The sequence below is a fragment of the Sminthopsis crassicaudata genome, chromosome 2 (assembly GCF_048593235.1).
Source record: "Sminthopsis crassicaudata isolate SCR6 chromosome 2, ASM4859323v1, whole genome shotgun sequence".
NCBI classification, from domain to species: domain Eukaryota; kingdom Metazoa; phylum Chordata; class Mammalia; order Dasyuromorphia; family Dasyuridae; genus Sminthopsis; species Sminthopsis crassicaudata.
Window position 1 is genome coordinate 132,003,585 of NC_133618.1, and position 26,717 is coordinate 132,030,301.

The following is a 26,717-nucleotide window of genomic DNA, read 5'->3' on the forward strand; positions in this document are numbered from 1 at the left end:
CTTCCCAAACCTGAGTGAGTTTCTCCCCATTTGGGGCCATTTTGCTCCCTTTCCAAGGCTATCTATGGTGTCTTAACCTTACCTTGTTCCATGCATCAAGATACCTGATTCAGAACTCTGAAAAAAAGTGGTTGTGGAGTAGAATAGTCAAAAAGGACAACATGGAACATATGGAACTTGAGCTGAGTTTTGAAGGCTGGCAAGACTTTGTGATAAGTGAAGAAGAAAGAAAATGGCATTTTAGGCACACAAAATGACTTGAATAAGTGGTATGGATATCAGCAGAATGAACATCAAACATTCAACCAGTGCACACTTATTAAGGGCCTACTATGTGCTAGGCTCTGTAGTAGGCTCTGAAATACAAAAATGAAACACTTCCTACTTTTTAGGGAACAGGAACGGACTGATCTGGTTGTAGTAGCAGGTTTGAGGAATAAGATTAGGTTCAGAATGTGGAAGACTTTGGATATCATTCACTGGACTCCCACTGACACTGGACTTTGTTCTGATATATTATATTACCTAGGGGGGAAGGACTTGAGGATGTAGAGACAGAAGTGTGCTCAACCTAAACTGATTTAGTGAATTTTCCATTAGTAACTGTGAAGGTCTCCAGAATGAAACAGGATATTGTATATCAAAAGAGAAAACATGTTACCCTGATCTGCTACTTAATTAGCTAGTTTTGAAACCTTAAATAACTCAGTTTTCTCATCTGTAAAATGGGGATAATAATGCTTTCATAATAACTTACCTCACAAAGCCGTTGTAAGGAAAGTACTTTATAAATGTGAAGTGTTACATTATGAAGCACCTCCCTTCTCATTGATGTTTTTAAACCTCCTTCTATCTACCTCAGTCCTTTTTTCTCCCCGCTTCCCATATGGTACCAACAAATATGGTCATTTTACATTCAGCTGAAGGTTTTTTGCTGACACAATCCTCCTCTTTTCCCAAAGGGAGCTTCTGCTGGAGCTTATTTTCTCCAGGAACATCCCCTCTAGGCCTCCATCCCCATCAGTCCTGTCCACTTTCATAGCTCATCTTGCCTCCAACTGGTAACATCTCTCACTTTCCTCCGCCTTCTCCTCCCATCTGCCCCACCCAATATATACATACAAAACACACACAAGTACACCATATAACACGCACCATGTATGCACACATGATGAACATATAATACAACACACAGCATATACTCTGTACTCACACATGATGAACATATACTACAACATACAACATATACACAACACACATATATAGCACACACAAAATACTCACCCACAAAGAACATATAGTGCATGACATGCCTATGACACAACACATGTACAACATATACATGATGCACATATAATACATGGTACCCATAACACAACATAGCATGCACATGATGCACATAACACACGGTGCACATATGATGCACAATACACATATAACACACCCAATGCACTGCAATGTACACAATATACACCCAGAACACATAGTCAATGCGATACAACATACAACATGCACACAATGCACACACAATGCACATACAACACACCTGCATGCACACTCACAGCCCCCATGCTAATAATTCCTAAGAGGCTGTCACAACCCAGCTCAGGATTCACTCCTCTAACACCCTGGAGCCCCCAGACTCAGTAGATGAACATCACATGTTGAGTCACACAAATTCCCCTCCTGCTGCCCCTCCCTCCTCCTCCCCAGCATCAGCACAACTTCCTTTCTTCAATCCCTGTAACTCATTTCTCTAAGTACGTGTGACCCTGCTTGGCTGAGCTGATGGGAAGTTAACCTCCTCCCACACATCCCAGGCCTGCCCATACCCTTGTCCCAAAGGGGTCTGTTTTGTCTCTGACTAGTTGAGTCTTCTGTTACTAATTGTAGCTCCTTCTCCAGCCTGCATAGCAGGAGTTTTCTTATTTTTTTCTTTCTTTAAAAAGGAAGGAAGGAAGGAAGGAAGGAAGGAAGGAAGGAAGGAAGGAAGGAAGGAAGGAAGGAAGGAAGGAAGGAAGGAAGGAAGGAAGGAAGGAAGGAAGGAAGGAAGGAAGGAAGGAAGGAAGGAAGGAAGGAAGGAAGGAAGGAAGGAAGGAAGGAAGGAGGGAGGGAGGGAGGGAGGGAGGGAGGGAGGGAGGGAGGGAGGGAGGGAGGGAGGAAGGAAGGAAGGAAGGAAGGAGGGAGGGAGGGAGGGAGGGAGGGAGGGAGGGAGGGAGGGAGGGAGGGAGGAAGGAAGGAAGGAAGGAAGGAGGGAGGGAGGGAGGGAGGGAGGGAGGAAGGAAGGAAGGAAGGAGGGAGGGAGGGAGGGAGGGAGGGAGGGAGGGAGGGAGGGAGGGAGGGAGGGAGGGAGGGAAGGGAGGGAGGGAAAAGCTCAGCCCTCCACTATCTTTTTAAGAAGCCTTTGTACTGGTCTTCTACCCCAGGGACTCTTCTGCCAGCCATACATTTCCTTTGCTGGGAGCCCAGCCATCCAGGACCCAGTTGTCCTATGGACTACCAGCATGGAGAGAGAAAGAGACAAGTAATGAGAGCCAAAAAGGGAGAGGTGGACAGGAGTTGTGAACTTTAAATTTCACAGCAAGAGCACATGGTAAGGCTCCTGCCAAACCAGGGCTGGGCTTGCCCCATGGCTGTCTTAGCTACTTCAGAAGCTGGTGCAGCTCCCGTGCCATACACAATTGTGGCACTGCTACTAATGACTTCATGAGAGTGACTATAGGAAAAAAACCAACTTTCCCTAATCTTGCTCCTTCCTTCCTTCACAATGAACTAATTTCTCCAATGCTTTCCTTCTGTCTTCCACAGGAAGCCTTTCCCAGCCTTTAGTGCCTTCCCTACAAGACTAGCCCCAATTTAACCTAGTTCATACATCTTGTTTATACGTGATTGTTTTCATGTTGTTTGTCCTGTTAGACTATGAGCTTCTCAAAAGCAAGGATTGTTTTTTACTTGGGTTTTTTTTAACTTCTATTTGTATCCCCAAGGTTTAGCACTGTACCTAGTACATCAGCAGTCATTTAATAAATGCTGGATAACTGAGTAAGTAACTGGGTATACTCAATCCTCCTATCGATTCTACCATCTTACAACTCTGTCCTCCCGGCCATCTCACAACTCCAATACTCTTCATGAAATGCCATTTCAGGAATATCAGGTAGAAAAGATAGAGAAATAGAGAGAGAGAGAGAGAGAGAGAGAGAGAGAGAGAGAGAGAGAGAGAGAGAGAGAGAGAGAGAGAGAGAGAGAGAGAGAATAATTAATAGGAGTTGGCAGTCAAAAATATTTTCAAAACAATTTAAAATGAGTGCACCACTTCAGTTCAACAAACATATCCCCAATGGCCAGTTTGTGTAGAATACTGACCTTGGTACTATGAGATAAAGTTTAGATAAGACAAAGTCCTTTCCACCATGCAGTTTACAATCTAGTAAGGTGATAAGACCCATTCATTGGTCCCCAATTGGAGCCCAGCCAAAATAGTAGAGTTCTATCTAACTTCATTCAAATCCAGGCAAGGAGACTGGATATTTTTTAAGCTTGCGACAGAGCAAGCAACAGCTGTTAAACTGCTGGCTTCCTGCCCTCTTGGGCTGGAAACTATAACCACAGGAATATATTTCTCCTCTTCTCTTATAGAAGGTCATCAAAACAACAGCACACACTCTCTCATCAGTCTGGACAATACTACTGGTTCCTTTTTGAAAAGACCCACGATGTTGTTCAATCATTTATTTCAGTCTGACTTTTTCCAACCTTATTTTGGGTTTTCTTGGCAAAGATACTGGAGTGGTTTACCATTGTCTTCTCTAGCACATTTTACAGATGAGGAAACTGAGGTAATAAGGATTAAGGGTTGCACAGCAAGTGTCTGAGGTTATATTTGAACTCAGGAAGAAAAAGTCTGACTCCAAATCTGAAGCTGTAACCACTGTTCCACCTAGATGTCCTAGGCAGTTCCCTTGTGGAATTTACATATCTCTGCTTCCCATTTTATGCTGTTCTGTGTCATCCTTTCGAAAATCATTTTTTAAGAGCATCTAATCCAACATACTTATATTACAGATGACTATAACTGAGGCTGCCTCAGCCATCCCCTTTTAATGAGCTTTTCTTAAAACAAAAAGAATTAAATAAAAGTAATGAGAATGACAGACATCTGATAGTACATGCCAAAATCCACACTCATAGCCCTCCACCTCACTAATAAAAAAAAAAAAAAAAAAAAAAAAAAAAAAAAGAGAGAGAGAGACATATTTCCTCCACTTTTCTCTGGGACCATCATTGCAATTACCATTACACAGTCTGTGGATTTATTTTAGTGTTCTTTTTCTTTAGATTTATTATGGTCATTGTAGGTATTGTTATCCTAATTGTGCTTACTGTACTTTTTATCAGTTCATATTCAGTATTTTTTGCTGTGAAATAACATTGCCTTATATATCTGTGTGTGTGTGTATATATGTATATAAATCACCAATTTTTTGACCATTCCCTAATTCATGGACACTCATTTTGTTTCTCATTTTTGTTGTTGTTTTGCCACAAAAAAGTTCAAGTGGATGGGACAAATACACAGGCTATCAATTAATCTACAAACATTTATGGGTGTTTCCTTGTATTAAGCACCTACTATGTGTCCAGTGCCAGGCACAAAGAATGCAAAGGGAAAACTAAAAGTTTTTGTCACCCAAAAGTTTACATTTTATTGTGAAAATAGTATTTATGTGTATGGATGGATATATATGGATAATATCCATATAGAGAAATATATGGATATGTTTACACACACACATATACATGCACACACAATGAATGCAAAGTAAATTGAGAAGGAAAGGCCCTAGAAACTGGAAAGATCAAGCAAGGATTCACTTAGAAAATTATGCTTGAGCCAAGCCAAGAAAGCTATTCCAAGAAGGAAGGAGAAGAAAGTAAATTTTGGGAATGGGAGACACTGCAAAGTCATGGAGGTAGGGATGGGGTAGCAGTCAGGAAGGGAAAATGCATGACAATGCTAGAAAGGTCAGTTGTGGCCAGGTTGTAGATGGCACTAAATGTCTATCAGAAGATTTTGTCTTTTATCTAAGAATCACTAGAGAACCACTTGTTACATAGCAGAATGACAAAATCTATAGCTTTAGGAAAGTCACAGTAACACATGCTCTATAGTGGAGTTTCAGAAGGTCTTCATGGAGGAGGTGACGCTTTGATTTGGGGCTTTAAAGGACAGGTAGGATGTCCAAGATGACAACGGAACCTGAGGGAGGGGAGAAAGGCTTTGATTCATGAAAGTAAATATGATGACTGGACTCAAGCTTTGCCCTGGATTCTCACTGTCATAAGGACTTTGTTCTGGCATTGATGATCTCTCCTTAACCAGGTATTAAATTCCCTTGACAAGGTTAACATTTTGATAAGGTATAAACTCATGGGTTCTGTATACTCTTCTTGTCCCTTTAAAATCACATTAAGAATGATGGATTGATTCAAGGCCAGTTCATACACCTGGGCCATACTGTTTTATTTGAACTTTTAAAAGTCCAAATGGATGAAAAAAAGCATAGTTAACAAGGAGGGAAAGGATTAAAAAGAACTTAGAGGATTCAGTTCTCTGAAATGGAAGTCTCTACAACCAAGTGACCCCACCAAAGAACCATAGGTCCCTACTAGAAAACTAACCTCCAGAAAATAGGGAAACCATATATTCTGGAAGATGACATCAGACTAAAGCAGTAGCAATGAGCAAGTGATTATGGGTCATGCTCAAAACTGCAAAAATATAAGCTAGCAACAATGACAAGACAACAGCAAAGTAATATTGGATATCTTGAATCCTGAAGAATTTCTGGACCAATTTTCTTCTTTTTTCTAATAGCTTTTTATTTTTGAAATATATGCAAAGATAATTTTCAACATTCATCCTTGCAAAACCTTATGTTCCAAATTTTTCTCTCTCCCTTCCCCCCCATTCCCTCCCCTAGACAGCAAGTAATGCAATTATATGTTAAATATGTGCAAATCTTCTATATATATTTCCACATTTATCATATTGCACAAGAAAAAAATCATATCAAAAAGGGGGAAATGAGAAAAAAGAGAACAAGCAAGCAAATAACAACAAAAAAGGTGAAAATTATGTTGTGATCCACATTCAGTCTCCATGGATGCACATGGCTCTCTCCATCACAAATCTATTGGAATTGGCCTGAATCACCTCACATTGAAAAGAGCCACATCCATTAGATTTGATAATTGCATAATCTTGTGGTTGTTCTCTTGGTTCTACTCACTTCACTCAGCATCAATTCATGTAAGTCATGGAATCATCCTGTTGGTCGTTTCTTACAGAACAATAATATTCCATAATATTCATATACCACAATTTATTCAGTCATTCTCCATCTGATGGGCATCCACTCAGTTTCCAGTTTCTGGCCACTACAAAGAGGGCTGCCACAAACATTTTTGCACATACAGGTCCCTTTCCCTCCTTTAAGATCTCTTTAGGATACAGGCTCTGTAGAAACACTGCTGGATCAAAGGGTATGCACAGTTTGAAAGCCTGTGGGCATAGATCCATATTTCTCTCCAGAATGGTTGGATCATGGACCTATTTTCTAAAGACCTAGTAGAATAGTTCATGAAAAAGTCTATTTCTGGTTCAGAACAGACAGGATACTATCATGATATGAAGGACCAAAGCCAGACGTCGCCCTTCACTGGCACAATGAATTGTTGTTGCTGATGGTCTTTCTTTTCTAAAAGGACAAATGATGTCACAGGGTGCTATCCTGACTTGCATGAATTGTATTTAAGTGAGGTAGAGTTGTATAAAATTGTCAGACTCCTTCTCTCTTCCAGAGTCATCAAGTCCAGAAGTAAGACGATAACTCTATGTGCACTTTATAGGGTTATGGGAAAGGAGTTCATAGATATAGAACTGGATGCCATCTATGTGAGGGATGTGGAGACTTAGGAAATTAAATGTGTTGTCTAAAGTCCTAGAGGTAGCAGATGACAAAGGTAGGTTTTAGAATGAAGCCCTCCGACTAATCTTTCTACTACATAAAACTGCCAAGTATTTCTGCCATTTTAGGAGAAGAGAGGCTCTGAATCCCAAAGCAGAATTATAAATCAGGGGAACTAAGTAGATGGTGCTCAGTAGAGAGGAAAGGAGGGTTGTCTTAACTGTTAATGGGGTCAGGGGCAAATCTTTGCATTTTTTTGTCAAGTTAGATAAAATCTGTCCTTTACTCACTGTATTGCTTCCCTTGAATGCTTGTACAGGAGCTAAGGACTTTTAATTTTCTTGTGGAAACTAAAACATGAGGCAAATTCCCAAGGGAAACTGTGTGAAGGCACAGGTTTTGACCCTGTCAAAAAATGAAAATTAGTTTTGTTTGGCATGGCCTCTTATTGATGAAACTGTGCTGGCTTTCTGTAGTCATCGCTTTCCTTTCTAAATGTTTGTCAACCATCTCTTTAATGATCCAATCTAGTATCTTCTCAGAATTAAAATTAAACTGGTTGTCCTACATATTGCCAGTTCCATTCTCAACGTTTATTTGTCCTTCTCTAATCTTGTGGTTGTTCTCCCGTTTTCATGACTTTTCAGAATGAAGATATATATGGCCAGGACTCAAGACCACTCCCAAACATAAATAAAATAAGGAGGATGATGTGAAGGATGTATCAGGCCTCCAGTATTCAAAAATATCTCCTCCGTTAGTCTTCCATAGTTCTGCCCAAGCTGTCTTCCTAGCTTAAAATTACCAATATTTTGAGTTTCTGATGGGAGTAGCCTAGTATATAGTATATATAGTATAATATATAGTATAGTATAGTATAGTATAGTATAGTATAGTATAGTATAGTATAGTATAGTATATAGTAGGAGAATCCTAGTATAATGGGACATGTGCTGATATCTAGATTTCCATCCCACCTGTAACACTTAATAGTTAAGTGGATCCAGGAAAATCATTCCATCTCCCTGAGCCTTGGTTTATTTATCTGTCAAATTCAATTAAGAGCATACTACCTAAACCACAGATTTGTTTTGAAGGAAATGACTTATAAGCATTAAAGCATCATAGAAATTTAAGCTATTACTGTCATTGTCTGCATCAATATTATTCCATTGTTTCCCCCAAAACAATTAAAATGCAATAAATCATTTTAGATCTTTCCAAGTCCAGACAAAATTTATTTATAATTCAGAGGGACTAAATGATTGGCAGGTTCTGCATGGAGCCTTATCTAGAACAGACCTAAAAACTAGCACAAAGCAAGAAGAATTTATTTAGCAGATAAGTAGGTTGACAATATGGAACCTGAGGAATGAGATAATAAGAACTGCATAATTATATATCTAATAAATATCTAAGGTAAAATTTGAGTCCAGATCTTCTTCATTCCAAATCCTGTGACCTCTCTACTACATCAGATTGCCCTCTCTTGAGAGTTGAGATCACAGGATCAAGCTTGAATGGATTTTGGAAATTATCAAGTTCAACTCCCCCATTTTGCAGATGAGGAAACACAAACACAGAAAGATTAAATAACTCGCCCCAAGGACCTCCACTAGGAAGTGTCTAAAACAAGATTTGAATCCAAGTTCTCTTGACACTATGTTCAATATCACATCCACTGTTCTATGTTGCTTTACATAACAGATTATGGTCCTAACTTTACCCTATGATCCCATTTTGCTTTGCTTTTTTTTTTTTAAACTACAATTCACTCATCCCACCTTTGACTTTGCTCATTGGCTTTTTGCTACCACTATATTTCCTCTTGGCCAAGGTCTTAGATGGCAAACCATTTTTAAACCAAAAGCTACTCCAGAATAGTCCCAATAAGGTCTTATACCATCACAGACAATAAAAATTAAGAGACTATATTTTTTCAATTATGCAGAAAGGCTAAAGGGAATTAGTATAAAAGTTTCGGTTTTTTGGCTCAATATTTTGATGGCTCTGTGATTTATCAATAACAATATCCTCCACAGGTACAGGTTGCAATCCATCCAAGACCTCATATAACACCTTCATCCTTGACATTCTCCTTAGTTTTTTTCTCCCCATTAATTCATCAAAGAAAAGAAAGTCTCTGTCTGGTTCTTTTCATATTTATAGGAACAAGCACAGCATCCTAATTGTCTTTTATTCCTTGTTTTAGCTATATAAAGACCTCCTTCACAGTGATCAAAAAATGCTGAAATGTAACAATTCATAAACATGATTTATTGACTTTCTGTTCACCTACTTGGTAGAACTGATGTTTGGCTCTGGCTCTGCTGTCTTCACCTTTAGCTAGTCTTCCAAGTATCATCTGTCATCTAAAACTCCTTTTTCACTCTTATTATTTGTGAGAAAATGTCCATATTTACATATTTTCTTTATAACCAGAGATCCACTTCAAATAATAGGATCATTTGCTCCATTACAAACAGTTTTGTGATGGTCAAAGGAAAAAAACCAATACAAAAACTCTAAGGCTATGTAATTATAATAGCTCTTACATAAAATTCTAGAAAAATAAAAATAGGTTTACTTTACTGGTCAAGAGTAAGTCTTTATTTCTAGTTAACTGTGAAAAAGTGAAATGTAAGCTCCTTGAGAGCAGGGAGGGTGTCTGTGTGTGTGTGTGTGTGTGTGTGTGTGTATTTGTATCTTCAGTCCTTAGTTGCATAATAGAAGAGATTAAAGAATGCTTGTTGAGTTGAGACAGTACCATATAGTGGGAAGAGCACTGGATTGGAATTGAGACATCCAAATTCTGTCATTTACCAGTTGAGTGATCTTAAGTGTCAGGATCTATGACTTCTGACTCCTGGGATTCTGATTGAAGGAGGTCACAAGCATACCCAGGGCAATAGGGAAGAGCTAAGATGTATTCAACAATGCATCTAAAACTTATTCTTTCATTTAACAAGCATTTATTGTGTACCTACTGGGTGCCAGGCACCACAACAGGAGTTGGGAATACAAAGACAAAACTAAAACAGTTGCTGTTGTAGCACAATCATGGTTGTGCTCTCTATGCCTAAACTCTAAAGTAGTTTTCAACATAGATCAGTGAATAAGACTTTCCCAGAGTACACAGAATACAGATGCAAATACATAGGGAAATCCAACCAGGTAACCATACTCTTTAGCACTGAAGTATTTGGCAAGAAGGGATTCCACCTGACCTTCATACTTCCCTCCCATAATCACATCCAACTCTGCGGCCAGAATATAGGGTCAATTTAAGAATAGTAGCCTAGAGGCATTGGGCTATTGGCTACAGGGTGAGAAAAAGGCTGAAGTCCTCATTAGAGCCATTAGGGCAGGTAATGTCTTGGTCCCACACCTCAACTGCTCTGTCTCCATGATTGAAGTACATTGCTCAAGTTACTTACTTGATGTTTCAGCTATTTCATGTGTAAAATGGAGATATTAATTTTCACACTACTTTCCTGCCAGAATTGCTTCAAGAACAACATTTTGTGAACCTTAAAACTATAGAAATGTGAGCCCTTCATGCCCTTGGATAGGGAGATACATTGGCTGAACATATATACCAAGGTGGTCAAAGACAGAAAGGTACCATATGCACAAAAATATTGGAAAAAGAAATGGAAAACCCCTCCAGTATTTTTGCGAAGAAAATCCAAATGGGGTCACAAAGAGGCAGACACAGCTGAAAAACAACTGAAGAACAATATACAAAAGTGTAAGAGCACTTTTTCTGGTAGCAAAAACCTAGGAACAAAATGAATATGTATCAGTTGGGAAATAGCTGAACAAATCACAGTGTATGTATATGATACAATTATTTTTTCAATATAAAAATTGAAGAATTCAGAAAAACTTGGGAAGACTTGTATAAATTGATACAAAGTGAAATCAGCAGAATTAGGAAAACTATATTTGATGACCACAAAAAAAAAAAAACTAAACAAAAAAGACATTAAGACAAATTATAATGGTATAGAATATCTTGGTCTCAGAAAAGAGAGGGGAAATACGCCTTCCTTTTTTTCTTGGCAAGGGAATTATGAATATGGACTGCTGTATATGCTATTAATATATTCATCATATTGGTTGCTTTTATTTTCTTTGTTAGATGAAAGGTGTCACTAAGTGCAGAATGTGGGGTCAATCTCAATTTGCCTTATCAGCAAAATGAGGTTGTTAAACTAAATGCTGAGTTCATTTCCCATTCTTGATTCAGTGATTTAGAAAAAGACAAACAGAATGGCATAGAATGGGAAGTGAGAAGGGGACTGGAATGTGTACTAATGAAGGATCATACCAATAAGATCAATCACTACAACATTGTATGTTATCAAACTCACATCTTAGCTTGCATCTGGTGAATATATACTAAAGCCATAATGAATATCACAAAAAGTTACATACCAGTCCCAGGTTCCCCACCTTGCCTGGGGTTCTTGAACATCTAGGAAATTTCGGAGGGTTTTCCCTTCTCATCTGCCCAGCTCCTGGGAAAAACACACAAGATTTCTTCTAAGTATTTGTTTGTTTAAAGGGTTTTATTATGCTAATCTCTACAGGGAAACATACACAAAGTTAAAATAACAAACCAAGGAGAAATCTTATGAGATTAAAAAGATCTTAATATCTAATGTATGGGGAAAGTAAGACAGAATCTTTAATCCCCCTCCTCTTGAATTACTTGACTTGTGCATAAATTTCTAGCTCTTCCTAGAATTCAATGTCCTATCTCCTACCTCCCTGCATTTCCTAAAGCTGATCCTCACCCCTCAAATGCACTCTCTTCTGACCTCTGCCTCTATAAGACCTTATTTTTCCTTCAAGATTGAGCTCACATGCACAGAATTTCAGAACTGAAACTCTGGTCCAATTTACACAGGATGATGAATCCCTTCTACAGAATACATGAGAAGTGGTCATCTTCCCTTGCTTGAAAACTTCCAATAAGGATGAATATACTACATCCCAAGACAACATAAGCCCTTAGGAAAATATTTTATTAAATCAAGGCAAAAATTTGCAATTTGTTATTTCCACCCATTGTTCCTATTTTTGCTTTCTGGAGCCACGCAGAACAAATCTAATCCTTCCAAAGGATGTCCTTGCAAATATCTGAAAACAGAAATCCTGTCCCCTCTAACTCTTTTTTTAGGGTATCTATGCCAGATTCCTTCAATTGGTTTTCATATAATATGCTCTTGAGGTCCTTCTCTGTCCTGGTTGTCCTCTCTGGATTACATCTAGCTTTACTAGTATCTTTCATAAAATACAGCACCCCAAACAGATAGGGTCTGACTAGGACAGAATACAGCGATATGATCATCTCCTATGTTTTGTCTCTGCCAATGTAACTAAAGATTGCACTAGCATTTCTAGCTGCAATGTTATACTGTTGACAGATGTTAAGCTTATAATTCTCCAAAACTTCCCTGAGCCTTAGCTTCCTCATCCGTAAAATGGGGATATAGATGTATTTGTACCGCCTATGCCTTAGGGTTGTTATGACATTATAAAACTTACAGTATTATACAAGTGAATCATTTTTATCATTATGACTCCTACCTACATTGGTCTTTCCTTTCTTTGATTTCTTAAGACATTTCTGTTGCTTATTTTTACTTAGTACTTAGGCTTTACGTGGTACTTAGTTCTTAGTGTAGACCAGTTTGCAATCACACTTAGCTAATTTGTATGTACTTGTTCTGTCTCACCAACTAGAAATTTTAGACAGCAAGAAGGGAATCCACCATCTAAACCAGGGGTTCTCAAACTATGGCCAGCGGGCCAGTTGGGGCCAGCTGAGGACGTTTATGCCGCCCGCCGGGTTATGGCAAATGGGCTGAGGGGCGGAGACAGAGTGTGAGTTTTTGTTTTTACTATAGTCCGGCCCTCCAACAGTCTGAGGGACAGTGAACTGGCCCCCTATTTAAAAAGTTTGAGGACCACTGAAAACAGAGGGACAACATGGAGATAGTAGGAAATAATATACTGGACCTAGAGATAGGAAGAGGAGTTTGAACACTGCTTCAGACACTAACTATGTGATCCTGGGGAAGGATCTCAGACTCAGTTTCCTATTTAGTAGTAGATGATGCTGCTGAAGAAGAAGAAGATGATGGTGGTGGTGGTGGTGGTGATGGTACAAGAGGTACCTCAAAGAATCTGCTATGTAGCTAGAGTAAGAAATAAGTATGAATCAATTAATAAACATTTATTAAGTTCTTATTACAAACCCTAAAGTGCTCTAAAAATACAAGTTGCTATTCAGTAACTACTTTGAACTGAATGAATGGGGATGAAAGAAAAAATCCCTTCTCAGAGCCCCTTTGTAATCATCCTTTCTAAATTGTACATATGCAAATATTTATTAAGTGGTTATTATGGGCAAGGCACTTGTCTGAGGCATTTGGGAACACTTTTTTATTTGTTTTGTTTTAGAGAACAGAAAAGAACACTTGTGGTGGAAACTTCCTGCACTCATGCATATTCACTACTTGTCTGTAATTTATAGTCTCAAAGAATTGCCTATGGACACTGGCAGTCCAAGTGACTTTCCTCTAATTACAGAGCTAGTACATGTGTTTTATCCACTACACCACACTGCCTTTGTATGACAATACATACACAGAAGCATAATCACAACTCACATTTCTGTAAATCTTTGATAGATTTCACTTTCCTCACAAACTACCCAGCCAAGGCAGAAGGCAAACTGAAAAGTATTATTTTTCCATTTTATAAATAAAGGAATAGAGGCTAGGGAGAGCAAATTACATAACCACAATCTCACAGAATAGCAGACTCAGAATCAAAACCTAGATTTTCTGAATCCAAATTCCAGGAGGCCTAAATAATACTTAGAAAAAAAAGGAGGAAATAAATGTAAATCTATTGTAGTGCTCTAAAAATATTTCTTCTACCCCCACCTCAAATTCATCTCTTTCCCATCCACTCTCACAAGTAATACTCTGCCTCCAGATAAGACATTTCAGTCATAAACATATCACAGGCAGAACAAAGTTTATTTCGTTCTTAATAAACTCTGTCAAGAAGGAAAAGAACTTACTTACATGTATCTTCTTTATCTTTTGTTTCCTGTGGAAATATTAGCCAGGATAAGGCTTAAACATCCCATCAAACTCCTTTATTTTATAAATGATGGGCCTGAGGCCCAAGGAAAGACAACTTGACCCAGATCATATAACTAACAAATGGCTGAAGATTCTAACCCACATTTCCGATACTAATTCCAGTGTTCTTTCAACTACCCCATGCTACCTTTCCTAATATGCCTTTCATTCAGGTTTTCTCTCTCTACCAATTTGCTTGACTGTGTTAGTGTGGATATTCAGGGACCTTCTGAAAGGATCAGTGTTTATATCCAGACCCTTCTACCTATTACTATTGAGGCTGTCAGCACCTCTTAGGGCTTCGGTTTCTTGATCAGCAAAACACAGAAGCTAGACTAGATTGAGAGGTGGTATGACTGATTCAGGGTCAGAGGATCCTGGATTTAGATCCTTCCTCTAAGATTTAATAGCTCTAGCATTTACTGATTTCCTCCTCTGGAAAATGGGGATAACAACATCTGTTACATAGCAGTATGGTGATTATTGCTGTTCATCCTTGGTTCTCAGAGGACCAAAGACATCACCTTGACTTTCTCATGAATTGGATCTAAATGAGGTAGAGCTGGGCAGAAGTCCTCAGTCTCACTTCTCCAGATAGAAGTTTAACAACCAGCTTAGGGAACCACAAGAGAAAATGTATGCAAAACACACTTTTAAATTTAATCTGCATTGCAAACTTTTTTTCTATCACTTTCTTAAGTCTAGACAATCAACAAAACAACAAATCAAGCTCTGATTTGTAGCATTTGCCAATTTCCATGGTGTAAATGTTCACAGTGAAAACTGTTGGAGCTGGCTCCAGCACACCCCTGCTGACATACCTATTTCAAGAGCTTGTTATGAGGCTCAAATGAGATAATGGGGCTATTATGAGCCTAAAATGAGATAATATATGTAAAGTGCTTTGCAAACCTTGAAGTGCTAACTGTTAATAGATGATCTCCGAGGTCTCTTCCAGCTCTAAACCCTATAAACTGCATTTTCCAGCGGCTTAGCTTCTCCCAACAAACCTAGATTCTAAGCCCAGCTTTTCCAATCAGTCATCAACAAACATTTAGTAAATGCTTAATAGCGACCAGGCGCTATACTAATGCTGGAGCAACAATGAAAGACAAAAAAAAAAAAAAAAAAAAAAAAAAGCACACAGAAATTAAACTACTAAACTACTTGGACAAGTGGTTCTCCCCTCCCTCTGAGTCTTAGAGTCCCCATCTATAAAATGAAGAGTTTAGAGAAAAATAACTCTTGAATCCCTTCTATCTGTGACACTTTATGATTCCTTTCTTAGCCTTGTACTACTAGACTGGATGGTCCAATATGTGGGATGTTCTCTGAATATTCATCCATTCTCAGGACTTGGATCATAGAGTCATAGAATTTAGAGCCAAGAAAGGCCTTAAAGGAAAATCTAGTCTAAAACCTTTATATGTAAGAGGAAATTGATACCCAGAGAAGCTAAATGACTTGTCCAAAATCACATAAGTAATGGATCTAGTTGAACCTGGGTCTTTTGACTCAAAATTTAGAACTTTTCTGAATATACTATACCGAATCCTTTGTTTAAAAAAAATTTAAATAAAAATTTTAAATATGTCGTTGTATGTTTATTTTTCAAGATTGTGAGCTCCTTGAAGGCAAGAAATGACTTTTGCCTTTCTTTGAATTCCAGTTTGCCACAGTTTGCCTGGCACAAAATAAGTGATTAGTAAGTATTTATTAACCATATTACTTTTTGTTTCTTTTACATAATTGATGTTTCTCAGTACTTCCCCCCACCCTATACTCCTATCTACTTACAATAAATAACAAAGAATATTTAACTAAAACAAGTGAACATATTGACCACATATCCAAGAATGGCAGACATCACTCTTTACCTGCCCCCATCATCTTCCATCCAAATGGACAGAACTGTTTCACCATCAATAATACTCTGAAGTCCACTTTGATCATACATTGGTCAGAGTCCTCATAGCTTTGGTTATTGTTTTCCTTGGTGTTATTGTAGTATATGGGTCATTGTTCTCCTGGACTTGTTAACTTCTGTCTCCATTAATTCCTATGTCTTCTCAGGTTTCTTGGAATTTTTCAGATTTGCTGTTTAATGATGATAATAATTTTCCATTGGGTTCATATAACACAGTTTGTTCAGTTAATCCCCTCCCAATTTTGTTTCTAGTTTTTGCTATCAACAAAATGATGCAATAGGTATTTGTATATATATAAAACCTTTGTCTCTGTCTCTGACCTCCTTGGGATATTTGCACAGTTGTAAGAGTATGACATTTATAGGGTTCAATGCTGATAGCCCAATTCTGTTTCTTACCTCCTGAACAAGTTCTAATCTCATATATCTACCTGGACGTTCCTATGCAGCTATCCCAGCAAAATCTTCAGCCCAAACGTGTACAAGACTAGATTCATCCTCCTCCCTCTCCAACCAAGTAAATCCTCTTGGCTTCCCTATTTCTTCAGGGGTTCCACCCTGTCTCAGACACCAACCCTCTGACTCATTTTTCTATCACTTCCAAGAGCCAATCAGTCATCCAGTCTTATTGATTCTTTCATAACACCTCTCATCTGTCGGTGCCTTTCTATTCACACTGACTCCACCCTAATGAATCATCTGATGTCTAGATTATGGCAAAAACCACCCAGCCACCCTCCAAATCTCCATCCTCCTGAAACACTCTCCTATATAGTTCATTTTATCTTCACAACAACCCTGGTAGGTTATGGCTATTGTTATCTTGGTTCTACAAATGAGGAAATGAAGGCTGAGAAGTGTGAGTGACCTGCTCAAGGTCACACTGCCAGAAAAAATTCTGGGGCAAATTTGAATTCAGATCTTCTGATTCCAAGTTCAATGCTCTATCTACCCAGGCTGAGCAACAGAGTGATGGGTCTCCAGTCAGGAAAACTCGAGTTCTAATGTAGCTTCAGACACTTACTTAACTATGTAAGCCATTTAACCCATTTGTCTCAGTTTTCTCAACTATAAAATGGATATAATAATAGCACTTACCTCCCAAATTTGTTATAAAGATCAAAGGATATAATATATTCATAAAGCACTTAGCACCGTGTCTGGTACATAGTAAGTGCTACATAAATTTAAGATAGTGTTATGAGGCTCAAATGAGATAATGGGGCTATTACAATATTATTATTATTACTACTGCTGTACCCACTGTCACTGACTAAAAAACAAAATAATGTGTTTGTGGAAGGAATGACCAAAGAAAACAAGATGATGTGATACAATAAAAAGAGTACAGTGGAAAGGCATCAGGGGACCTGAGCTCAAATCCTGTCTATGATACTTAATAATTGTCTGACCTTTGGACAAGACCCAAGACTCCCTGGGCCCCAGTTTTCTCATCTATAAAAAATGATGAGATTGTACTAATGGCCTAAGAGGCCATTTAGGTTCCCCCTGCCCCAGTTCTAAATCTGTGTTCCTAAATAGAGCAGTTAAATGGCACAGTGGATAGAGCACCAGGCCTGAAGTAAGGAACACTTGAGTTCTAACCTGACCTCAGTCACTTACTAACTGTGTGACTCTGAGGAAGTCACTTAAACCTGTTTGTCTCAATTTCCTCATCTGTAAGATGAGCTGGAGAAGAAAATGGCAAGCCAAATGGCCAAGAAAGCCCAAAATGGGGGTCACAAAGAGTCAGATATGATTAAAAACAGTGAATAACAACAAAGTAGAATTATATTTGAAAAAGGACCTTTGAGATCATCTATGTCCCACATCATCATTTTGCAGATGAAAAAAAAAAAAATCATAGAGAGTTAAGTGATTTTTTTTCCCCAAAAATTACACAGATAGTAGAAGAGCTAGGACTCTCACCCAGTTCCTGTGCTTTTCAATTATTCTATCTTGCCTCTCATCTACCTGAGTCTAGAATGGATGAGTCCTATAACTCCTATAGTAAAAGGAAATTTTTCTTTCACTGGCTTACTATTGAGTATTTTGAACATTTTTTTGTGGAACTAGAAGGTTTATGTTAGAGAGAGAGCCCGAAAATTAGATTTAAAATCAAGAAAGCTGGATTCAAATCCCTTCTTCTTAGACTAGTTATGTGACTCAGGACTTCAGTTTAGTCATCTGTAAAGTGAGACGGATACTATTTGCATTGCTCATTTCACAAGGCAGTTGTGAAGAAAATTTTATAAATTGTAAAGCTCTATAGGTACATATAAATGGCAGCCATTATTATTATATTCTCCCTTCTGACTATGAAGGAGACCAGAAACTAGCTAATTATTTAGTGTTATACCATCTAGGTTATCATTGGAGCCCCATACTTTCTCTTTTGTTTTTCGCTTTTATTCTGATTTGTTCTAACATGATTCATTAAGAAATGTGTATTTAAAAATAAGAAAAGAAAGGAAGGAAGGAAGGAAGGAAGGAAGGAAGGAAGGAAGGAAGGAAGGAAGGAAGGAAGGAAGGAAGGAAGGAAGGAAGGAAGGAAGGAAGGAAGGAAGGAAGGAAAGAAGGAAGGAAGGAAGGAAGGAAGGAAGGAAGGAAGGAAGGAAGGAAGGAAGGAAGGAAGGAAGGAAGGAAGGAAGGAAGGAAGGAAGGAAGGAAAGACAGTGAAATATAGATAATGAAAAAAATGGCAAAATGCTTTAGTATCTTTGTCAAGAAAACCTCAAATGAGGTCAAAAAAGAGTTGGACAGGACTAAAAATAATTGAACAATAAAAATCCTCAGTGAGGCCATGCCCTATTACCATATGCTTGAGAGGACTGACCTAGGATACTCACCAATCCATTCACACCTTATTGAGGGTGAGTCTCAGCTTTTGTTTAATATAAAACTGAAAACTCTGGTGTGAAAGTGAGACTCATTAGAATGTATGGGGACTGTCTCTGTAGAAACTCTTATTATATTTTTCTTCTGGGAGGAATTCAGATCTTTTAGCCTACTCCAAGTTGGAAGATCTATATATTCCCTAGGATAAACTTGAGACCCATTAGGGAAAAAAGAGAATTGCATCATCTATTTGTTGATTACTGTGAGTTCTTTGTCTAGTTTTGCATTTTCTTTAAGATGACATTAAGATCACCCTAAATTTGATATTACTACCTTGAGTACTTGTCTAGGAAAGGGAGACCTTTTTTTTTTTTTTTTACTATCTGTGAAGATCTAGATGAAAGCTCTCTTCTGAGGGTCCCAGAGTAGATTCTGAATGGAGCCACTTGCTCATGGTCATTCAAGCCATTAAGTCCTAACCCTGGTCCCCTCCAAGTGGACACTATTCTTGTCAGCTCAGAATAAGTAGGCAATATAATGCCTAATCTCCCTTCCAGATTTAAATTCTTTATCTCAAGGGATAGGACCAGAATTCTGAGTCATAACTGGCAATTCTGACACTTGTGGCAAGAGGCATGGTAAAGCTAAAAGGGGGTGGGAAGAGCTTTCACAGGGAAGTCAGGAACACCATGAAGCTATAGCCTAGACAATCTTCCCCAGAGCAAGGCCCTTCTCCCTCCCCACAAAAAAGACATTTCTAGCTACCTTCTGCAACTATTCCTAATAACTAGATGTTAAACTTGAGACAGCTGAGTGGTCCAGTGGATAAATTAGTCAGAAAGACTTGAATTCTATCATTACTTCTATAGGATCTAAGATAATATTTTAAAGTGCTTTGTAAACCTTAAAACCCTTTAAAAAAAATACTAGCTATTATCCTAGACTCAGTTATTTCTACACTGCTCAAGAATGACACTGTTATCAGCCCCCCGCAAGTTTCGGGGTGATACTGACCTACTTTTTACTCTGGCTCCATTCAGAACCATCACAGAATCACTTCCCTGTGGATCATATTGGCCTGAACCAAAAGCCCAGGGGTTCCTTTTTGATCAGCCTCCCAGCCCTGGCCATCTCTCTCTCACAAAGGAGCTGAAGCTTCCTCACTTGGCTCAGAAGTAAAATAAACTCTAAAAACTAGCCAGCTCCAAACGCCAGGCTATAGATTGGAATTCAATAGAAGGCAATCTGGCCCTTTAATCCCTGACATTTGTATAGAGCTTTAAGGCCATTATCTCATTTGATCCTCACCAGCAGCGGCTAAGGTAGGCAGGGCAGGAACAATTATCCTCTCTTTATAAGGGAAGCTTGTTCATAAGGCAGTCCCCTGGCTAGGTCAGACACCCAACAGCAAAGCTTCCTCCAAATGAGGGCTGAGAGCTTGTCCATAACTTGGAGTTGGGGGCTAGCCTTAAAAGGGCCAGAGACATAAGTTTTATGTCATCATCGATTTCCTGATGTGTTTACAATGACAGGGCATTCAATCCCCAGGACAAGAGAAAAGGAGAGGCGGAGAGGGAAGTATACAGGCATTATTGGCTCATTACTGACAACATTGGCAGTTAGAAAATATTTTCATCACATAGAACAACAGATGGGCTGTAGAAATTGATCTGAAAGGAGCCAGAATTTAGTGGTATTTCAGGGGCTGCCAGGCCCCTGAAATTTTCCAAATTTCTTCTGACACCATAGAACCTCAGTCTACCCCAGGTGCCAAAAATCCCGTTGCTATGATAGGCTGAAGGGTTTCTTAAGTAGGAGCTTGGCCAGTGAAAACTTTTTAAAGATCGCTGTGTTGAATAACTCCCCTTACAATCAATCAACCATCAGCAAGAACAGGCGCATCCCGTCAAATATGTGTCATTGGTTCCAAGAAATCCAGGAATTTTTTTTAAGGTGAGCATTTATTGAGTACTTGATTGTGATAGATATTATTTTTACTCATCAAAGAATGAAACTCGAGCTTAACTAAACTTGTTTTTTTTTAATTAACTAAACTTAGAAATACAAAATTTAAAAATAATATGCAAAATACTAATTTTGGGAGGGAGACATTATGGCACGCCTGGGCATACACACTGTTTAAAAGCCTATGAGTCCAGGCAAGATTTAATGAGAGTCTAAATTAAGCTGGTGGCAATGGAAATGAAGAAGAGCAGAGATATAAAAAATTATTTAAGGGAGGCTTGTAGAATAATGGGAAGAGAGCTGGTTGGAAATTGGGAAGACTTGGCTTCAACTCCAACCTTTAAGGCTTATGGTATTTCTTTGAGCAAGTCAGTTAACATCTTTGTATTTCACCTTCCTCATCTGTAAAATGGAGAGAATAATGTCTATAGTTCCAACTCATAGGGTTGTCGTGATGATGAAATGAGACAATAACGTGAAAGCTGATAAAAAAAAAATGTCAGTTTATTATCAATATTGAGGCTAACCAGAATTTAGCAAATGATTGGAACGAGGAGATGAGAGAGAGGGAAGGATTGAAATGTGTTTAGGTTCCCATTTCAGTGGACTGGGAATTTAGGAGTATTACTGATCAAAAAAAAGAATACAGGAAGATGTGTTAAATTTGGAGCTTATTGAGTCAGTGGCGGCAACAAGACACCCAAGTGAAAGTGTCTGGATATCCTGATGGAAATACAGATTCGGACTTCAAGAATGAAGTCAATTAGAGAAGATTTAGGAGAAGATGAGATTAAGGGTGATCATAGATTAAAAGGGACTTCAGAGGTTATCTAGTCTAACTCTCTTTATTTCAGGTGAGTAAAGTGGGGATCAGGAAATTTTAATGATTTACCTAAGGTCTTTTAATTTGCTAAAGGTAAGTAAGCGGCAAAGGTTGCATTTGAATTCTAGTCCTCAGATTCCAGAGCTGGTGCTATCCTTTCCACAGCATCAGGAAACCTCCTTGAGGACTAAAGTAAGTATTTATCCTTGGAAAGAAGTGATGCTTTTTTCAAGCCAAGTCAACAATCTTTTGTTGATTAATTAATGCAAGCATTAAGTACTTATTTTGTGCCAGGCACTGAATACAAAAAGAAAAAGATTTCCAACCCCTAGGAGCTTATTTTTAATAAGGGAAGATAACGTAAAAGGGAATTTAAAGGGGAAGAGGAAGGTCCTGACTGAGAGGGGAAAGGTACCTGTAGGGAAGTTCATAGTGACAAGTGACAAGTCAAGGAATTTACAATACAAGGGGGCTGTAAGGATGGAAGGATGTCTCATAGTGAGATGAGGGAACTTCTAGGGTGAAAAAGCAGCTGACTTCTTCTTCTGAGGCATGTGAGAAGAAGGAAAGGATGAAGAATTGTGTTATCACCAGCAAAACTTAGACAGGTCTTCCCCAAACTTCAATATTCCATCTCCCTCCTCTGCGCATTTATACAAACTGTTATCCCATGATTAACAGAGAATTTGGAGGGAATAGGGATTCTGACTAAGCAGAAAAGCAAGTTTAGTAGGTATGAGAGAGCAGGGGAAATAGGAAGCTAGGAAGATGGAATCAGAAAAAGAAATTTCAGAGTTTAAAATCTTAGAGTAGAGTAGGTCCACATTGTGGTTGTTCAGAGGAGTAGCTGAAATGAAGAGGTAATAACATTCCTAGAGCTAAGGAGTTCAAGGAATCAGAAAGCCAGAGTATTAGAAGGGTCAACAATATTAATATTAAAGCCACTGAGGATCACTGTTAAGCGATTTTGGGAAAGAGCATACCAATCCCATAGTCATACTATGACTAGCAGAATGAAGCAGAAGGAAAGATTTCCATTGGAGTGAATTTTAAAGGAAATGATATTATCAGGAAATGATCTACTACAGGCCCAGTTTTGAATGAGGCATTGTAAGGATTAGGAAAAAAAAAAAAAAAGTTGGAGACTATAAGGTAGTTAGCAGTATAATACCGTCGTGTGATTCAGCAGAACTTTACCCATAGGGTTGGGTTGGTCAGTAATAATAGATGAGGATATTCAATAGTAGAGACAGAAGAAATAATGATTCCTCATTCTTCTCAAACCTGAGTTTACATGAAATAGCAGAAAGGTCCTACTCATTGCTGTTATCAGTTTTATATATCCATTGAACTCAAGTTATTTGAGGTTACTTATATTGAACCTGGATTTCCAATTATCCAAGAGGGCAGCAGAACTCATACAGCATTGTCTGTGTGATTGAGGAAAGCCATTTCTTCTTACATCTTTGTGTGACCAGCCCAAGGTCATTGGCTATTCTAAACAGATCTTTTTCAGAAAAGCTATTTAGCCACACCTCCCCCATCTTGTACTTGTCAAGTTGGTCTTTTTGAAGTGTGAGTTTTTATATTTATCCCTATGAAAATTCATCTTTCTACATTCAACTCTACATTCTACTCTGTTAAGAACTTTTTGGATCTTGACTGTCATCTAGAATTTTACTATTTCTCCCAGATCTTTTTCATCTGAAAATGTGATAAACATGTCAAGTCACTGATAATGAAGCATTTTTAATTACAATGTTCTCAATGGAAATACCATTATTAATACTATTTTAGTGAGAGCAAAAAGAGTTTTGCATAATTAACAAAATATTTCCTCTTCACTTCATTTTTTGAATTTCTATTTTTGTGGCAGTTTTATAACTATATATTGTATAGTATTAGATATAGGGAATTTAAAATAAGTAAATATGCATATGTTGGGTATGTGCTACAAAATGTTTACTGAAATGGACATTATCAAAAAATTTTGAGCACTACTGATTTGGTTTATATCTCTGTCATAGACAGATAGACAGGGAATTTATTAAGCAATATCTATATTCCAGGCACTGTAATTCTACAAGAATACTTTGAGGCTTTTCAAATAATTTGCTAAAATCTAGTCAAACTATGAATAGTTATTTGTTCTACCACTTAACTAAGTCTGCCAAAAAGCAAAATAAGGTCATTCTGACATGACCTATTCTTGATGAATTCATACTGATTTATTATAATCCTTTTAATAGTTCTCAAATTTTTCAAGGAAATTAAGTGACCCTCAATGGCTTTAACATCCATGGTGATGACCCTTCTAATACTCTGGCTTCCTAATTCCTTGGACTCCATAACTCTAGGAATATTATTACCTCTTCATTTTAGCTACTTCTCTGAACAACCACAATGTGGACCTGCTCTACACCAAGATTTTAAACTCTTAAATTTCTTGAATTTCTGAAATTGCTGATCTAGGGCTTGCAGATTTCATTTTTTTCCTGGTTTGAAATTTGTCTGTGTTATGTAACTAATGTTTAGTCTTTAGTCAATAGGTTTAACATGATTGCACAGATATAATGTATATCAGATTTCTTGCTGTCGTGGGGAAAGAGAAAGGAAAAAAGGGAACATTGGAGGGAGAAAAATTTGGAATTCAAAATCTTACAAAAATGAATGTTGAAAATTATCTTTATATCTAATTGGAAAAAATAAAATAATGTTAAATAAGAAAAAAAAAAAAAAGGAAATGTGCCTTTGTCTAAGACTGAGCTAGTCTAAGACTCCCATTATCCATAGTCTTGTTAGACATCTTTGACAGTGGATGGCTCCACAATTACATCAACCAACCATCCCAGTGCTCGAACTCTGAGATAAGAGTTTATCTCTAACTATGCCAGGTCATTTTGATTGATTAGGGCAGTTAGATGGTCTTTTATTGTCCCTTTCTTTCTCTCATCATCGTGTGTACCAGTGTCTTGTTACCTATTTTTATCCTCTCCTTTATGAACCAAATATTACTTACCTTGGTAAAGAAAAATGGAACAAAATACAAATTGAGTAACTCCACTTTCTCTCTTTTGTCCATTATCATTAGCCTGCTAAGCTTAGGTAGCAGTCCTATCCTTTCTGTTATCTTCCTATTTTCCCCAACATAGGAAAAAAAAAAAAAAAAAAAAGCTTTTGCTCTTGAGTTTTCCTCTTGAGTCTCAGCTCATTCTCACAAGATGGAGAAGACAAATGCTAAATAATAGTGTGTCTGAAAAAAAGATTTGTCCTAAGTCAGCAAAAGAACCCTTTGATTCTAGAGATTTTAGTGGATGCAAGCACAAATGAGTCAACAGCATAATATGGCAACTTCCAAAAAAAAAAAAAAAAAAAAGACTAATATAATCTTGTACTGCACTGAATGAAACCTGATGTTCCAGAGGAAGACTATACTTCTCACTGTATTCTGCCTGTATCAGACCACTTCTGGAGGGTTACATCCTTTTCTAGATATCACATTTTAGGAAGAATACATCTTGTTCAGAAGGGAGCACCCAATGTGGTGAATGGGCTCAAGATGATGTCATATGAAGATTACTTGAAAGGGCTTGGAATGCTTAGCCTGAGGCAGAGAAACTTAAGGAAGAAATGATAGAAGTTTGCAAACACTTGAAAGGCTTTCATCTGGAGAGAGATCAGATTTGTCCTGCATGGGAAATTTCTTAAGCAGCATCAGCTTTGGGTAAAACATGAGTCTCATGGGTAAAACAAGAGTCTCATGGGTAAAACAAATTCAATAGTTCACAAGTTCAAGAGTTTCAGGATCAGTTGTTCTAGAGAGAGAAGGGAATTCCCTAATATACAATGTTCCCTTGAGAAAGGAATCATCTACATAGTTCTACACAGTGTCCTTCTTGGAAGCAAAGCCAAGGAACTACTTAGAAATAGCCAAGTTAAGCAGAAGAGAATTGCTTGTTCAATGGCTCTCAAACTATGTTTTTAATCTTCTAGCAGGTGTTTAAAGCAGAAAGGAGTACTAAAGACTTGGAAGGACTGTGTATGATCCCATGGGAGAGGATTCCATCTGAATGTCAGACTGTTGTCCTGAGGGGAGTTTGAGTGGGAGTTTTTTATGTGTTTGTTAATAGGTTCTTGCAAATTCTTTGCATATTATATATATTCAGTGACATGGGAGGGGAAGAGAGAGGACTATACCATTCCTATTATGCATTTTACAGGAAGGAATTGGTAACTCTGTCATACACATTTGGTATAAGCCTAAGTACACAAGTACATTTAGAGATTTACCTAGAGTTCTGAATGAAAGCAATAAGTCAAAGAGGAAAAAAAATCACTTTTTGAGATTAGCTACACACACACATGCACCCTAATCCCAAGACTGAAGGAGAAGGGGGACTGTGTCATAGGTTGAGCCTATTTTGTTTATATCTTGCAATTATTTATTTGTTAGATGTATCCCAGCAATAGAATATAAACTCCTTGAGAATAGGGAGTATCTTCCTTTTGCCTTTGTATCTCCAAAACTTATCAAAGTGCCTGGTATTAGCAGTTTAAGAAATATTTACTGACTCAATAATACAGTGCTTGGTCCCATGGAGCAGAACTAGAAAAAAATGGATAGAAGATATATGGCCAGTAGATAGGACACTTACTCCCCTCATCTCCCATGACCTAGTTTACTCACCCACTTACAGTCACACTCATACATTTGGAATTTTCTTTCTTTCAGGTCAGGTGGGGAGGGGGGGTAGGGTCATCCATAGCTGCCAAACTGTTACAGCTCATTCTTAGGATACTAGGAATAACACTGGTGTGGAAAAATTACACGCCCCACCAGTGTTCTTCCCATTTAAATACTGTAAATCAGAAACAAGTATAGCATTAGTTCTTAGTTACAAAATAATATTTTCTAATATAAAAGATAATAAAAGCAAAATAACAATAACATAACATTGATTTAATAGAAAACAGAAGAGGGAATAATCAGAAAACATAGCAGTCCATCTATAAGCCTGGGCCATATT

The 26,717-nt window shown here is 37.9% G+C and overlaps 2 long non-coding RNA genes across 2 annotated transcripts in view; one reads left to right on the top strand and one right to left on the bottom strand.

Moving 5' to 3' along the window:
* Positions 1-26,717, bottom strand: part of LOC141554873 (uncharacterized) — a 139,420-nt gene that overhangs the window by 20,209 nt on the left and 92,494 nt on the right. Inside the window, exon 3 of the long non-coding RNA XR_012485992.1 lies at positions 11,412-11,494. This is a non-coding gene — a long non-coding RNA (uncharacterized LOC141554873). The remainder of the gene's footprint in view (positions 1-11,411; positions 11,495-26,717) is intronic.
* LOC141554870 (uncharacterized) overlaps positions 1-26,717 on the top strand; it is a 41,228-nt gene that overhangs the window by 5,638 nt on the left and 8,873 nt on the right. The gene's annotated exons all lie outside the window — the stretch shown is intronic.